Source organism: Eschscholzia californica, unplaced genomic scaffold (genome assembly GCF_041429995.1).
Source record: "Eschscholzia californica isolate CP2 unplaced genomic scaffold, dmEscCali1.0.p SCAF_6, whole genome shotgun sequence".
Taxonomy (NCBI): Eukaryota; Viridiplantae; Streptophyta; class Magnoliopsida; order Ranunculales; family Papaveraceae; genus Eschscholzia; species Eschscholzia californica.
This window is the reverse complement of record NW_028238483.1, coordinates 34,073,375-34,090,970: the sequence shown is the minus strand read 5'-3', so window position 1 is coordinate 34,090,970 and position 17,596 is coordinate 34,073,375. Positions and strand designations below refer to the sequence as shown.

Here is a 17,596-nt window from a genome sequence, read left to right as displayed (position 1 = left end):
GGGATGTGGATTACATCCTTGATATAAAAGTTTTTATTAACATATATGGACCCATCAAGAATAACTTTGGATCTAGATATGTCGGGTAGACGTATATAAAGATTTGGTGGAGCCAATCTATATGAGTGAAAGAGGATAAAGTGACACAAATATGCTTTGTGGCGCCCGGAACGACAACACATGAATGAGAAACGCACGTATAGAGTTGATTCTGATTTTGCTTCATGAGGCCAACAAAGAAGCTACGTTGTTCTTTAGTCATAGAAGAAGCTCTAACACCGTCTGTAGTGGTGAAATTGTTTTGACGATATTGAGGATGTCCCTACGGAAATCCATGAAGGAAGTAACAATTCTCAACAAGGTGTCCTAACTAATGGCAACGATCACATTGAGGCCTGGGCTTCTTTCCTTTTGACCTTTGATTTTGGGCCAATCGACCACTTGAGAACTCCTCTGAGTTGGGTGGTGGATGCAGTTTCTGGAGTGTGCCCCCAGAATATTCGATCGCCCACCAAACCGTGACCAAGAGGTGTTGTTCTTTGTTGCTAAAGCAGTCCATTCATGGTGAGAAGCATAACCAAAGGTTAGCATTTGTTGTGCCTCTTCTTGGTAAGCAAGGTTATGAATTTTTAGTCAATGGAGGAATTGGTTCTATTGTGAGAATTTGGCTTCGAAGAGCCGAAAAATTATCATTACGACCTTGGAAGAATTCCATAGGTCGGTCTTGATTTTCTCTTCCAAGAAAGTGACGCACCTTTTGCACATATGCACAAAGAGATTTTGATGTAATAGTTGAGTTATGTGGAGTCTCGGCTGGAGCGTCCTCGTCGGGCCTGGGTGATGGCCCTAGTGCATGTGCATGGGGCGGTCGCCGGTGCCCTTAATAACAACATTATGTGTAAGGGTTATCAGAATTTCTTTTCTGAGAATCTGAAATTGTTACAAGTGACTTGCTTTAGAAGTTCTCGTGCCATTTGCTATTTTATAAATCAACTTGCTTTAGAACTTCTAGAAACCATGAATTTAATTGGTTCATTCAATTCTACTGGAATTAGGAGTTATTAGAAATAGAAACTAACTGAATTTGTTGTTTCCAGGATCCTACTTGAAACAACCCCACTGCACTAGAGAATTAGAAAGTTCATTAGTCGGCTAGAGTTGGAAAATAGAAACCCAACTGAGTTTAGGATGAAATCTCTAACATATATAAATATGTAGAACCCATATTACTTGCTACTACTACTACCTCTCTACTCTTCCACCACTTTTAAGTTCTTCTTCTTGATTGATAATCAGCACAAGGTACCATCCATCAATATTAAGATGTCTTCTTCTCTTTTCAAATCACCTCTTTTCCTTCTCACTTTCATTCTTCTTCTCTTCTTCTTTTCATCTTCATCCTCTGCTCAACTACTTCAACAAACTTGCTCCAACTATTCTTTCGCCCAAGACGAAACCTCCCGTGTTTACAATTTCTGCAATGATCTTCCTGTTCTCAACTCTTTCATCCACTGGAATTTCAACCAATCAACCAGAATTGTTGATATCGCTTATCGACATGCAAACATCACTTCTTCAACATGGGTTGCATGGGCAATCAATCCTACTAAAACTGGTATGGTTGGAGCCCAAGCTTTTGTTGCTTTTCAAGGTCCCAATGGTTCAATGCATGCCTACTCTTCCCCATTGAATAGTTACAAAACCCGACTCCAAGAGGGACCTCTCAGTTTCCCTGTTCATGATATATCTGCAACCTACGCCAATAATGAGATCACTATATTTGCAACATTCCAACTTCCAGACGATAACATTACAACTATAAATCAGTTATGGCAGGATGGACCTCTTCTTGACGGAATAACTCCTGGGATGCACCGTATTTCAGGACCCAATGTTCGATCTTTTGGTTCTCTTAATCTTCTCTCAGGATACATATCGAAACCAGCAAAAGGAGGAGCAAGTCCAAGAATTAAACTCAAGAATGTACATGGGGTGGTGAATGCCGTGAGTTGGGGAACACTAATGCCGTTGGGTGCAATAATTGCAAGGTATTTGAAGAGATTGGACTCCACAGGTCCAAGATGGTTTTACTTGCACGTAGCATGTCAGACGACTGCTTATGCAGTTGGTGTTGGTGGGTGGGCAACTGGTCTTGTGTTGGGTAAGAAATCTTCGGGCATTCAATACGACGCTCACAGGTATATCGGCATTGTTCTCTTTGCTCTCGCTACACTACAGGTCCTTGCAATGCGTCTAAGGCCAAAACCAGACCACAAGTACAGATGCTACTGGAATGTCTATCATCAATTGACGGGTTATGTCGTGATTGTGTTGAGTGTATTGAACGTTTTTAAAGGTATTGACATATTAGACCCCGAGAAGAAGTGGAAGAATATCTACATCGGAGTTATATCTACCTTGGGTGCCATAGCCGTTGCTCTAGAACTTATCTCTTGGTCCGTAATTATCAAAAGGAAGAACGAGAGCGCCACGTCTGCCACTGAGCTACCAACCCCTGATGTCATGGTCTAGATTTTACAATTATTTACTGGAGTCTTGATGTAACAAGCCTGTCGGAATTCATGTTTTATTATTTTGGATTTGATTGCTCTGACATGTCTCCAAACTTTCTGTTTTGATAATTGGAAAGTGTACTTGAATTTTAAACTGAATATACATTATTTATTTCCGTATCCTTCAGTCTTAGCTGATATTTATACTTTAGAGTTTAGCCGCATTGAATACTTTATGCTTAGAGGGTCATTCACGTGTAGAGCGGAAGTAGCAATACCCGTTAAAGCGAAGAAATATCCCAACCTGAGATGATGGTGTAGCTATATACCGTGTAGAGTACATTCATTCTTTGCTGTATTTTCTTTCTTAAGTTTACTTGATAATTGTATAGAATTTTAGATCGTTAGGCTACTTAAACAACATCGCTTTAAGAATCATTTGTTTTTCGATATCCTTGATTAATTGTTTTTCTTTGTTTTACTTCGCTGGCCCGTCTTCATTTATTTCAGTCATATGTAATCATTTGTGCAATATGGCTAAGAATATGCACGAATTGGAATTTTTGAGGAAGGTGTCGAGAGAGAATTGAATTTTTTTTAAGACAATATGTGTTGGTAAACAAGGACATGTTTTTTAGGATGTATCTTCAAATACTCAATATGACTCCACAAGATCTATTTCATTCAAGTAAACAGACTCAAGCCATTTGAAATTATATTCTGACTAATCCAAAAACTCTTAAAAGTTTCCCGTCTTCATTTTTCTCTTCTTTCTCTCCCACTACAAGTACGAAAACTGAAATTGATTCCTTGGAACAAGAAAAAAGTGAATGATCAGAAAGGGATTGAATAAATCATATCGAGATTAGGACACAGGAGAATTTAGAGAACCACTGCAGCGATGCTTGTTTGAGGTCATAAATGGATTTATGTAGGCGACAAATGAAAGACTCCCCCTTTTTGGAATATCCGGGAGAGGTTTTCATGTAGACTTCTTCCTCAATATCTCCATGTAAGAAGGCATTATTAACATGAAGTTGATGTACTGGCCAACCTTTGATGGCGGCAATAGAGAGGAAGACACAAACCGTTACTAATTTGACAACGGGGGCAAATGTATTATGATAATCAAGGCCCTCTATTTGTGTGTATCAGTTGGCTACTAATCGAGCCTTATAACGTTCGGTGGAACCATCGGAATGAATTTAATCTTGTATATCCATTTACAACCAACAGGTTTGACATTCGGAGGAAGTGGAACAAGCGCCCATGTGTTGTTTGAATCCAAGGCTTGAATCTCCTTATTCATAGCAACACGCCAGTGAGGAGATTTCGAAGCCTCGGTGAACGTGGAACGTCCGGTTGTGGAAAGAACCGAGGAGAGAAAAAATCGATGAGGTCGAGAAAATGGAGTAACTGAGAGATATTCAGTTAAGGGATAAACCACTTTTGAAGAGGAGTCCGAGAATGGGATGGTGGGAAGAGAACAATCATAATCATTAAGATGTGTCGGACAAGAGGTAGTTCTCTTTGGTCGATTCATGATGTTCTGAGTGTGAGCGAAAACAGAAGGATGGAGGCGCCCGTAGAATCGGGACGCTCGCAGAATTGCGAGTTGCATCTTTTCCTGAGGGTCGAGGAGGAACGCCGGAATAATTTCAAATTGCCGAGGCATTACCATCGGGAATGACGGGTGGAGAGGCATTCGATGATCGGGTGCCTAAAGGTAGGAAGCCCTGAGATGGGTGCCCGAAACTAGTGTTGGAGGGTTGTCCTCGTCGGAGTAATAGGCTCCCGAATTCTGGGTGCCGGTCATTGGGCGCGCCTGGAAACGGGGTGCCCTGAAAATGGGTGCCTGTAGTATGAGGGCCTGAGGGTGGAATGCCCTCAGACAAGAGGGGAATGCCCTTAATAGATGAGCCCTCTAATGTAGGAGTGCTTGTAAATTTTTCTTGTGCATTAGAATGCAACCTAAGAGATGGATTATCAATGGACACATCATCGCAAATATTATAGTGGAGTTGATCCGGTAAAGCGTATTTCATGAGAAACGTCGTTTCATAAAATACAACATGTCTAGAAGTGATGATCGTCTTTGTAGAGATGTCTTATATTCGATACCCTCTTTGATTATGTGGATATCTCACAAATATTCCGGGTTTTGTACGTGGATCCATCTTTGTTTTGATGGAAGTATTGTGTGAGTAACAAAGACAACCAAAAAAAATTAAGGAATGAAACTTCGGTTTCGGTGGAAATTTCGGTCGCCCCAAAAGTGGGAACGTTTCGGTCTGTGTGCAAATTTAAGAAAACTACGGAAATAATACAAATGTGATGTAGTTGTGCACAACAAGACCTTCAACCATAACTAAGCATAAAAAATATGTAGTCTTGATACTAACATGAAATATAGGGTAAACTTCAAAAGAAGTTGACGGGTTTGTGACAAAGTTCGTTAACTACAGGGATTATCTATAATAAAACAGTAATCCAGGGGGTTGACTTAAAGAAAGAACTTGAAGCCCTTATAGTAGGGGGTAAATATTAGAAATTTGAAAACGAAGTGAGACATCCCAAAAGAGTGTTAAGGGTGCACCCTGTAAGTATTAAAAGCGCCTCTCTTGTGAGTGAAGCAAGCGCCCTTTACTCTAAAGAGGGGCGTCTTTATAAATTCTCATTTAAACCTAAAAAACCCTAAAACTCAAATCGTCCTCCAGCTGACATGCTCTCTCTCTCTCTGTAGATTTCTGTCAAAATCAACACTAAAACCCCCAATTTTTTTATGAGTCTTCATCAGCAATATGAGATAAATTACTTGGTAAGAAGAAATGAAATGATTTCTTGAAGATCTGAGGAGAAACAGTGAAGAGAGATGAAGATTAAACTAGAAAAATGAAGAACAAATGGAAGTAAGTATCCTGAATTGATTTCGAGCAAAATTTCGATTGATTTCGAGCAAAGTTTTACACGAGATTGGTGTATGTGTATTTGGTTGTACCTATATTGAAAACTCAAAAAGTTTCGGTCATTTCGACCGAAATTTTTCGACATTTCATTCCTTGCAAAAAACTCGGAGGTGGTGAACAGATGGTGGGGACCCTACTAACACCTCATGGGGAGAAAACTCTTTCAAAATCAGAGAAGGGAGTTTATTAATTAAATAAACGTCTGTGAGAACGCATTCACCCCAAAAGTCTAAGGATAGATGAGCTTGAATTCGTAAAGCTCTTTCTACATTAAGAATGTGTCGATGTTTGCGTTCAACAACTCTATTTTGTTGGGGTGTGTAAAGACCACTTCTTTGATGGATGATGCCTTTTGATTGGAACCAATTTTGGAGTTAGTTGGAAAGAAATTCGATCGGTTACATTATCGGAACGAAAGGTTTGAATGGTTGGAAATATAATCGGGCCATTTCCCGGATTAAATTCCTCAATCCTAGAATTGAATTGGGTAATCGTTAAACTATTAAAATTAACGATGTATTTAAATGTGTCAGATTTGGACATCAATAAGCAAATCCATGTGCAGCGTGAATAATCATCAACGAATGTGAGGAAATATCGACATCCCGAATGGGAAGGGGTTGAGAATGGTCCCCATACATTTGCATGTACTAATTGAAAGGGTCTAGAAGACCTAGATGTGTTATGCGGGAAAGACAAGCGAGGTTGTTTAGATTGAGCATAGATCACATGGAATTGTTTAATTTGAGATAGACTTAATAAAAGGTACTTTATTCATAATAAATTTAATTTCTCAAAACAAAGATGGTTTAATCGCCAATGCCAAATACCAAAACTATTCTTACTAGAAATTGAAAAAACATTAAAATTAATGGAATTTAAAAAACTATCTCCTAAGTGAAAGAAGTAAAACCCATCTTGCATTCTAGCACTCGCTATTATCTTTGACTTCTTCTCGCCCTGAAAAAAGACGCAAGAGGATGAATTAAAGTTTACATCACATGGAAGCTTTGTAGTAATTTCAGAAATCGAAATTAAGTTAAATTTGAAAGACGGGATGTGGATTACATCCTTGATATAAAAGTTTTTATTAAAATATATGGACCCATCAAGAATAACTTTGGATCTAGATATGTCGGGTAGACGTATATAAAGATTTGGTGGAGCCAATCTATATGAGTGAAAGTGGATAAAGTGACACAAATATGCTTTGTGGCGCCCGGAACGACAACACATGAATGAGAAACGTACGTATAGAGTTGATTCTGATTTTGCTTCATGAGGCCAACAAAGAAGCTACGTTGTTCTTTAGTCATAGAAGAAGCTCTAACACCGTCTGTAGTGGTGAAATTGTTTTGACGATATTGAGGATGTCCCTACGGAAATCCATGAAGGAAGTAACAATTCTCAACAAGGTGTCCTAACTAATGGCAACGATCACATTGAGGCCTGGGCTTCTTTCCTTTTGACCTTTGATTTTGGGCCAATCGACCACTTGAGAACTCCTCTGGGTTGGGTGGTGGATGCAGTTTCTGGAGTGTGCCCCCAGAATATTCGATCGCCCACCAAACCGTGACCAAGAGGTGTTGTTCTTTGTTGCTAAAGCAGTCGATTCATGGTGAGAAGCATAACCAAAGGTTAGCATTTGTTGTGCCTCTTCTTGGTTAGCAAGGTTATGAATTTTTAGTCAATGGAGGAATTGGTTCTATTGTGAGAATTTGGCTTCGAAGAGCCGAAAAATTATCATTACGACCTTGGAAGAATTCCATAGGTCGGTCTTGATTTTCTCTTCCAAGAAAGTGACGCACCTTTTGCACATATGCACAAAGAGATTTTGATGTAATAGTTGAGTTATGTGGAGTCTCGGCTGGAGCGTCCTTGTCGGGCCTGGGTGATGGCCCTAGTGCATGTGCATGGGGCGGTCGCCGGTGCCCTTAATAACAACATTATGTGTAAGGGTTATCAGAATTTCTTTTCTGAGAATCTGAAATTGTTACAAGTGACTTGCTTTAGAAGTTCTCGTGCCATTTGCTATTTTATAAATCAACTTGCTTTAGAACTTCTAGAAACCATGAATTTAATTGGTTCATTCAATTCTACTGGAATTAGGAGTTATTAGAAATAGAAACTAACTGAATTTGTTGTTTCCAGGATCCTACTTGAAACAACCCCACTGCACTAGAGAATTAGAAAGTTCATTAGTCGGCTAGAGTTGGGAAATAGAAACCCAACTGGGTTTAGGATGAAATCTCTAACATATATAAATATGTAGAACCCATATTACTTGCTACTACTACTACTACTACCTCTCTACTCTTCCACCACTTTTAAGTTCTTCTTCTTGATTGATAATCAGCACAAGGTACCATCCATCAATATTAAGATGTCTTCTTCTCTTTTCAAATCACCTCTTTTCCTTCTCACTTTCATTCTTCTTCTCTTCTTCTTTTCATCTTCATCCTCTGCTCAACTACTTCAACAAACTTGCTCCAACTATTCTTTCGCCCAAGACGAAACCTCCCGTGTTTACAATTTCTGCAATGATCTTCCTGTTCTCAACTCTTTCATCCACTGGAATTTCAACCAATCAACCAGAATTGTTGATATCGCTTATCGACACGCAAACATCACTTCTTCAACATGGGTTGCATGGGCAATCAATCCTACTAAAACTGGTATGGTTGGAGCCCAAGCTTTTGTTGCTTTTCAAGGTCCCAATGGTTCAATGCATGCCTACTCTTCCCCATTGAATAGTTACAAAACCCGACTCCAAGAGGGACCTCTCAGTTTCCCTGTTCATGATATATCTGCAACCTACGCCAATAATGAGATCACTATATTTGCAACATTCCAACTTCCAGACGATAACATTACAACTATAAATCAGTTATGGCAGGATGGACCTCTTCTTGACGGAATAACTCCTGGGATGCACCGTATTTCAGGACCCAATGTTCGATCTTTTGGTTCTCTTAATCTTCTCTCAGGATACATATCGAAACCAGCAAAAGGAGGAGCAAGTCCAAGAATTAAACTCAAGAATGTACATGGGGTGGTGAATGCCGTGAGTTGGGGAACACTAATGCCGTTGGGTGCAATAATTGCAAGGTATTTGAAGAGATTGGACTCCACAGGTCCAAGATGGTTTTACTTGCACGTAGCATGTCAGACGACTGCTTATGCAGTTGGTGTTGGTGGGTGGGCAACTGGTCTTGTGTTGGGTAAGAAATCTTCGGGCATTCAATACGACGCTCACAGGTATATCGGCATTGTTCTCTTTGCTCTCGCTACACTACAGGTCCTTGCAATGCGTCTAAGGCCAAAACCAGACCACAAGTACAGATGCTACTGGAATGTCTATCATCAATTGACGGGTTATGTCGTGATTGTGTTGAGTGTATTGAACGTTTTTAAAGGTATTGACATATTAGACCCCGAGAAGAAGTGGAAGAATATCTACATCGGAGTTATATCTACCTTGGGTGCCATAGCCGTTGCTCTAGAACTTATCTCTTGGTCCGTAATTATCAAAAGGAAGAACGAGAGCGCCACGTCTGCCACTGAGCTACCAACCCCTGATGTCATGGTCTAGATTTTACAATTATTTACTGGAGTCTTGATGTAACAAGCCTGTCGGAATTCATGTTTTATTATTTTGGATTTGATTGCTCTGACATGTCTCCAAACTTTCTGTTTTGATAATTGGAAAGTGTACTTGAATTTTAAACTGAATATACATTATTTATTTCCGTATCCTTCAGTCTTAGCTGATATTTATACTTTAGAGTTTAGCCGCATTGAATACTTTATGCTTAGAGGGTCATTCACGTGTAGAGCGGAAGTAGCAATACCCGTTAAAGCGAAGAAATATCCCAACCTGAGATGATGGTGTAGCTATATACCGTGTAGAGTACATTCATTCTTTGCTGTATTTTCTTTCTTAAGTTTACTTGATAATTGTATAGAATTTTAGATCGTTAGGCTACTTAAACAACATCGCTTTAAGAATCATTTGTTTTTCGATATCCTTGATTAATTGTTTTTCTTTGTTTTACTTCGCTGGCCCGTCTTCATTTATTTCAGTCATATGTAATCATTTGTGCAATATGGCTAAGAATATGCACGAATTGGAATTTTTGAGGAAGGTGTCGAGAGAGAATTGAATTTTTTTTAAGACAATATGTGTTGGTAAACAAGGACATGTTTTTTAGGATGTATCTTCAAATACTCAATATGACTCCACAAGATCTATTTCATTCAAGTAAACAGACTCAAGCCATTTGAAATTATATTCTGACTAATCCAAAAACTCTTAAAAGTTTCCCGTCTTCATTTTTCTCTTCTTTCTCTCCCACTACAAGTACGAAAACTGAAATTGATTCCTTGGAACAAGAAAAAAGTGAATGATCAGAAAGGGATTGAATAAATCATATCGAGATTAGGACACAGGAGAATTTAGAGAACCACTGCAGCGATGCTTGTTTGAGGTCATAAATGGATTTATGTAGGCGACAAATGAAAGACTCCCCCTTTTTGGAATATCCGGGAGAGGTTTTCATGTAGACTTCTTCCTCAATATCTCCATGTAAGAAGGCATTATTAACATGAAGTTGATGTACTGGCCAACCTTTGATGGCGGCAATAGAGAGGAAGACACAAACCGTTACTAATTTGACAACGGGGGCAAATGTATTATGATAATCAAGGCCCTCTATTTGTGTGTATCAGTTGGCTACTAATCGAGCCTTATAACGTTCGGTGGAACCATCGGAATGAATTTAATCTTGTATATCCATTTACAACCAACAGGTTTGACATTCGGAGGAAGTGGAACAAGCGCCCATGTGTTGTTTGAATCCAAGGCTTGAATCTCCTTATTCATAGCAACACGCCAGTGAGGAGATTTCGAAGCCTCGGTGAACGTGGAACGTCCGGTTGTGGAAAGAACCGAGGAGAGAAAAAATCGATGAGGTCGAGAAAATGGAGTAACTGAGAGATATTCAGTTAAGGGATAAACCACTTTTGAAGAGGAGTCCGAGAATGGGATGGTGGGAAGAGAACAATCATAATCATTAAGATGTGTCGGACAAGAGGTAGTTCTCTTTGGTCGATTCATGATGTTCTGAGTGTGAGCGAAAACAGAAGGATGGAGGCGCCCGTAGAATCGGGACGCTCGCAGAATTGCGAGTTGCATCTTTTCCTGAGGGTCGAGGAGGAACGCCGGAATAATTTCAAATTGCCGAGGCATTACCATCGGGAATGACGGGTGGAGAGGCATTCGATGATCGGGTGCCTAAAGGTAGGAAGCCCTGAGATGGGTGCCCGAAACTAGTGTTGGAGGGTTGTCCTCGTCGGAGTAATAGGCTCCCGAATTCTGGGTGCCGGTCATTGGGCGCGCCTGGAAACGGGGTGCCCTGAAAATGGGTGCCTGTAGTATGAGGGCCTGAGGGTGGAATGCCCTCAGACAAGAGGGGAATGCCCTTAATAGATGAGCCCTCTAATGTAGGAGTGCTTGTAAATTTTTCTTGTGCATTAGAATGCAACCTAAGAGATGGATTATCAATGGACACATCATCGCAAATATTATAGTGGAGTTGATCCGGGAAAGCGTATTTCATGAGAAACGTCGTTTCATAAAATACAACATGTCTAGAAGTGATGATCGTCTTTGTAGAGATGTCTTATATTCGATACCCTCTTTGATTATGTGGATATCTCACAAATATTCCGGGTTTTGTACGTGGATCCATCTTTGTTTTGATGGAAGTATTGTGTGAGTAACAAAGACAACCAAAAAAAATTAAGGAATGAAACTTCGGTTTCGGTGGAAATTTCGGTCGCCCCAAAAGTGGGAACGTTTCGGTCTGTGTGCAAATTTAAGAAAACTACGGAAATAATACAAATGTGATGTAGTTGTGCACAACAAGACCTTCAACCATAACTAAGCATAAAAAATATGTAGTCTTGATACTAACATGAAATATAGGGTAAACTTCAAAAGAAGTTGACGGGTTTGTGACAAAGTTCGTTAACTACAGGGATTATCTATAATAAAACAGTAATCCAGGGGGTTGACTTAAAGAAAGAACTTGAAGCCCTTATAGTAGGGGGTAAATATTAGAAATTTGAAAACGAAGTGAGACATCCCAAAAGAGTGTTAAGGGTGCACCCTGTAAGTATTAAAAGCGCCTCTCTTGTGAGTGAAGCAAGCGCCCTTTACTCTAAAGAGGGGCGTCTTTATAAATTCTCATTTAAACCTAAAAAACCCTAAAACTCAAATCGTCCTCCAGCTGACATGCTCTCTCTCTCTCTGTAGATTTCTGTCAAAATCAACACTAAAACCCCCAATTTTTTTATGAGTCTTCATCAGCAATATGAGATAAATTACTTGGTAAGAAGAAATGAAATGATTTCTTGAAGATCTGAGGAGAAACAGTGAAGAGAGATGAAGATTAAACTAGAAAAATGAAGAACAAATGGAAGTAAGTATCCTGAATTGATTTCGAGCAAAATTTCGATTGATTTCGAGCAAAGTTTTACACGAGATTGGTGTATGTGTATTTGGTTGTACCTATATTGAAAACTCAAAAAGTTTCGGTCATTTCGACCGAAATTTTTCGACATTTCATTCCTTGCAAAAAACTCGGAGGTGGTGAACAGATGGTGGGGACCCTACTAACACCTCATGGGGAGAAAACTCTTTCAAAATCAGAGAAGGGAGTTTATTAATTAAATAAACGGCGGTGAGAACGCATTCACCCCAAAAGTCTAAGGATAGATGAGCTTGAATTCGTAAAGCTCTTTCTACATTAAGAATGTGTCGATGTTTGCGTTCAACAACTCTATTTTGTTGGGGTGTGTAAAGACCACTTCTTTGATGGATGATGCCTTTTGATTGGAACCAATTTTGGAGTTAGTTGGAAAGAAATTCGATCGGTTACATTATCGGAACGAAAGGTTTGAATGGTTGGAAATATAATCGGGCCATTTCCCGGATTAAATTCCTCAATCCTAGAATTGAATTGGGTAATCGTTAAACTATTAAAATTAACGATGTATTTAAATGTGTCAGATTTGGACATCAATAAGCAAATCCATGTGCAGCGTGAATAATCATCAACGAATGTGAGGAAATATCGACATCCCGAATGGGAAGGGGTTGAGAATGGTCCCCATACATTTGCATGTACTAATTGAAAGGGTCTAGAAGACCTAGATGTGTTATGCGGGAAAGACAAGCGAGGTTGTTTAGATTGAGCATAGATCACATGGAATTGTTTAATTTGAGATAGACTTAATAAAAGGTACTTTATTCATAATAAATTTAATTTCTCAAAACAAAGATGGTTTAATCGCCAATGCCAAATACCAAAACTATTCTTACTAGAAATTGAAAAAACATTAAAATTAATGGAATTTAAAAAACTATCTCCTAAGTGAAAGAAGTAAAACCCATCTTGCATTCTAGCACTCGCTATTATCTTTGACTTCTTCTCGCCCTGAAAAAAGACGCAAGAGGATGAATTAAAGTTTACATCACATGGAAGCTTTGTAGTAATTTCAGAAATCGAAATTAAGTTAAATTTGAAAGACGGGATGTGGATTACATCCTTGATATAAAAGTTTTTATTAAAATATATGGACCCATCAAGAATAACTTTGGATCTAGATATGTCGGGTAGACGTATATAAAGATTTGGTGGAGCCAATCTATATGAGTGAAAGTGGATAAAGTGACACAAATATGCTTTGTGGCGCCCGGAACGACAACACATGAATGAGAAACGTACGTATAGAGTTGATTCTGATTTTGCTTCATGAGGCCAACAAAGAAGCTACGTTGTTCTTTAGTCATAGAAGAAGCTCTAACACCGTCTGTAGTGGTGAAATTGTTTTGACGATATTGAGGATGTCCCTACGGAAATCCATGAAGGAAGTAACAATTCTCAACAAGGTGTCCTAACTAATGGCAACGATCACATTGAGGCCTGGGCTTCTTTCCTTTTGACCTTTGATTTTGGGCCAATCGACCACTTGAGAACTCCTCTGGGTTGGGTGGTGGATGCAGTTTCTGGAGTGTGCCCCCAGAATATTCGATCGCCCACCAAACCGTGACCAAGAGGTGTTGTTCTTTGTTGCTAAAGCAGTCGATTCATGGTGAGAAGCATAACCAAAGGTTAGCATTTGTTGTGCCTCTTCTTGGTTAGCAAGGTTATGAATTTTTAGTCAATGGAGGAATTGGTTCTATTGTGAGAATTTGGCTTCGAAGAGCCGAAAAATTATCATTACGACCTTGGAAGAATTCCATAGGTCGGTCTTGATTTTCTCTTCCAAGAAAGTGACGCACCTTTTGCACATATGCACAAAGAGATTTTGATGTAATAGTTGAGTTATGTGGAGTCTCGGCTGGAGCGTCCTTGTCGGGCCTGGGTGATGGCCCTAGTGCATGTGCATGGGGCGGTCGCCGGTGCCCTTAATAACAACATTATGTGTAAGGGTTATCAGAATTTCTTTTCTGAGAATCTGAAATTGTTACAAGTGACTTGCTTTAGAAGTTCTCGTGCCATTTGCTATTTTATAAATCAACTTGCTTTAGAACTTCTAGAAACCATGAATTTAATTGGTTCATTCAATTCTACTCGAATTAGGAGTTATTAGAAATAGAAACTAACTGAATTTGTTGTTTCCAGGATCCTACTTGAAACAACCCCACTGCACTAGAGAATTAGAAAGTTCATTAGTCGGCTAGAGTTGGGAAATAGAAACCCAACTGGGTTTAGGATGAAATCTCTAACATATATAAATATGTAGAACCCATATTACTTGCTACTACTACTACTACTACCTCTCTACTCTTCCACCACTTTTAAGTTCTTCTTCTTGATTGATAATCAGCACAAGGTACCATCCATCAATATTAAGATGTCTTCTTCTCTTTTCAAATCACCTCTTTTCCTTCTCACTTTCATTCTTCTTCTCTTCTTCTTTTCATCTTCATCCTCTGCTCAACTACTTCAACAAACTTGCTCCAACTATTCTTTCGCCCAAGACGAAACCTCCCGTGTTTACAATTTCTGCAATGATCTTCCTGTTCTCAACTCTTTCATCCACTGGAATTTCAACCAATCAACCAGAATTGTTGATATCGCTTATCGACACGCAAACATCACTTCTTCAACATGGGTTGCATGGGCAATCAATCCTACTAAAACTGGTATGGTTGGAGCCCAAGCTTTTGTTGCTTTTCAAGGTCCCAATGGTTCAATGCATGCCTACTCTTCCCCATTGAATAGTTACAAAACCCGACTCCAAGAGGGACCTCTCAGTTTCCCTGTTCATGATATATCTGCAACCTACGCCAATAATGAGATCACTATATTTGCAACATTCCAACTTCCAGACGATAACATTACAACTATAAATCAGTTATGGCAGGATGGACCTCTTCTTGACGGAATAACTCCTGGGATGCACCGTATTTCAGGACCCAATGTTCGATCTTTTGGTTCTCTTAATCTTCTCTCAGGATACATATCGAAACCAGCAAAAGGAGGAGCAAGTCCAAGAATTAAACTCAAGAATGTACATGGGGTGGTGAATGCCGTGAGTTGGGGAACAATAATGCCGTTGGGTGCAATAATTGCAAGGTATTTGAAGAGATTGGACTCCACAGGTCCAAGATGGTTTTACTTGCACGTAGCATGTCAGACGACTGCTTATGCAGTTGGTGTTGGTGGGTGGGCAACTGGTCTTGTGTTGGGTAAGAAATCTTCGGGCATTCAATACGACGCTCACAGGTATATCGGCATTGTTCTCTTTGCTCTCGCTACACTACAGGTCCTTGCAATGCGTCTAAGGCCAAAACCAGACCACAAGTACAGATGCTACTGGAATGTCTATCATCAATTGACGGGTTATGTCGTGATTGTGTTGAGTGTATTGAACGTTTTTAAAGGTATTGACATATTAGACCCCGAGAAGAAGTGGAAGAATATCTACATCGGAGTTATATCTACCTTGGGTGCCATAGCCGTTGCTCTAGAACTTATCTCTTGGTCCGTAATTATCAAAAGGAAGAACGAGAGCGCCACGTCTGCCACTGAGCTACCAACCCCTGATGTCATGGTCTAGATTTTACAATTATTTACTGGAGTCTTGATGTAACAAGCCTGTCGGAATTCATGTTTTATTATTTTGGATTTGATTGCTCTCACATGTCTCCAAACTTTCTGTTTTGATAATTGGAAAGTGTACTTGAATTTTAAACTGAATATACATTATTTATTTCCGTATCCTTCAGTCTTAGCTGATATTTCTACTTTAGAGTTTAGTCGCATTGAATACTTTATGCTTAGAGGGTCATTCACGTGTAGAGCGGAAGTAGCAATACCCGTTAAAGCGAAGAAATATCCCAACCTGAGATGATGGTGTAGCTATATACCGTGTAGAGTACATTCATTCTTTGTTGTATTTTCTTTCTTAAGTTTACTTGATAATTGTATAGAATTTTAGATCGTTAGGCTACTTAAACAACATCGCTTTAAGAATCATTTGTTTTTCGATATCCTTGATTAATTGTTTTTCTTTGTTTTACTTCGCTGGCCCGTCTTCATTTATTTCAGTCATATGTAATCATTTGTGCAATATGGCTAAGAATATGCACGAATTGGAATTTTTGAGGAAGGTGTCGAGAGAGAATTGAATTTTTTTTAAGACAATATGTGTTGGTAAACAAGGACATGTTTTTTAGGATGTATCTTCAAATACTCAATATGACTCCACAAGATCTATTTCATTCAAGTAAACAGACTCAAGCCATTTGAAATTATATTCTGACTAATCCAAAAACTCTTATAAGTTTCCCGTCTTCATTTTTCTCTTCTTTCTCTCCCACTACAAGTACAAAAACTGTAATTGATTCCTTGGAATAAGAAAAAAGTGAATGATTAGAAAGGGATTGAATAAATCATATCGAGATTAGGACACAGGAGAATTTAGAGAACCACTGCAGCGATGCTTGTTTGAGGTCATAAATGGATTTATGTAGGCGACAAATGAAAGACTCCCCCTTTTTGGAATATCCGGAGAGGTTTTCATGTAGACTTCTTCCTCAAGATCTCCATGTAAGAAGGCATTATTAACATTATTAACAGTAATAATACAGACATGATAAAGACAATAAAGGTTTATGAAGGAAGAACAATGAAGAACTAGGGTTTGCGAATGAAGAGCAGAGAAGAGCAGACGGCTAGGGTTTCGCACAAAAGGAAATGAGTTAGGTTTTCCTAAACTCAGTTTCTTAACCTAAGTCAACAAGTCTGTAATTGACTTAGTAAAGTCCAGTCAAAGCCCGGTCCTTCAAGTCAGTCAAAGTTTGTCTTCAATTCCTCTAAAGGCAGCCTCCATAAACCTGAAACAAGATTAGTGATAAATAAGTTGTTAGTACAACTAATTCTGTTATGAAAACATAATTAGTTATAACTAATTCTGTTTTCATAACAGAATCTCTTTTCTATTTTCTCTTCCTATAAATAACTCATGTAAGCAAAGAAATAAGTTTGATTGAAATAAAATTCAGAGCTTGAGAAATCTTACATGGTATCAGAGCCAGTGTTAGATCCTAACTAGGGTTTCCATCAAGCTCAAGAACAATCACCATTTAACATCTCGTAAAATCAAACATTCAAACAACAAAAAGAAGAAGAAGAAGATTAAAATCATTCAATTAGAAGATTAAATCTCTGAATTAGTTCTATATAGCAAGTTACTTACTGTTTTTTCGGCCTTTATTCCAAGCTTTCATCAATGGCTTCCGCAACTCAAGGTACTTTACCACCTATCTCTGCTGTTACTAACTTCATAACTGAGAAGTTAGATGATTCTAACTATCTCATGTGGCGTGACCAAGTAGAAACAATGTTAAAAACTTATGATCTCATAGGTTTTGTGAATGGTTTATTTGAAGAACCACCTCAATTAAAGTTCATTCAAGGAATTGAACAAGTAAATCCAGATTTCCAGATTTGGAGATCAAAAGAAAGTTTTGTAATGTCTTTCCTGAAAAGTACTCTGTCCAAATCGATTTATTATGATATATATGGATTACAATCTGCAAAA

General features: G+C 38.9%; 3 pseudogenes across 1 annotated transcript; all 3 read left to right on the top strand.

The window, feature by feature from the left end:
• The first annotated feature begins 1,323 nt into the window (after positions 1–1,323).
• LOC147533927 (cytochrome b561 and DOMON domain-containing protein At5g47530 pseudogene) lies at positions 1,324–2,693 on the top strand (annotated as a pseudogene). Its single transcript, XR_015228135.1, has one exon. The product of XR_015228135.1 is annotated as a cytochrome b561 and DOMON domain-containing protein At5g47530 pseudogene (transcript).
• Positions 2,694–8,012: 5,319 nt separating this feature from the next.
• LOC147533926 (cytochrome b561 and DOMON domain-containing protein At5g47530 pseudogene) lies at positions 8,013–9,071 on the top strand (annotated as a pseudogene).
• A 5,480-nt stretch (positions 9,072–14,551) lies between these two features.
• Positions 14,552–15,610, top strand: LOC147533925 (cytochrome b561 and DOMON domain-containing protein At5g47530 pseudogene; annotated as a pseudogene).
• Positions 15,611–17,596: the final 1,986 nt, after the last annotated feature.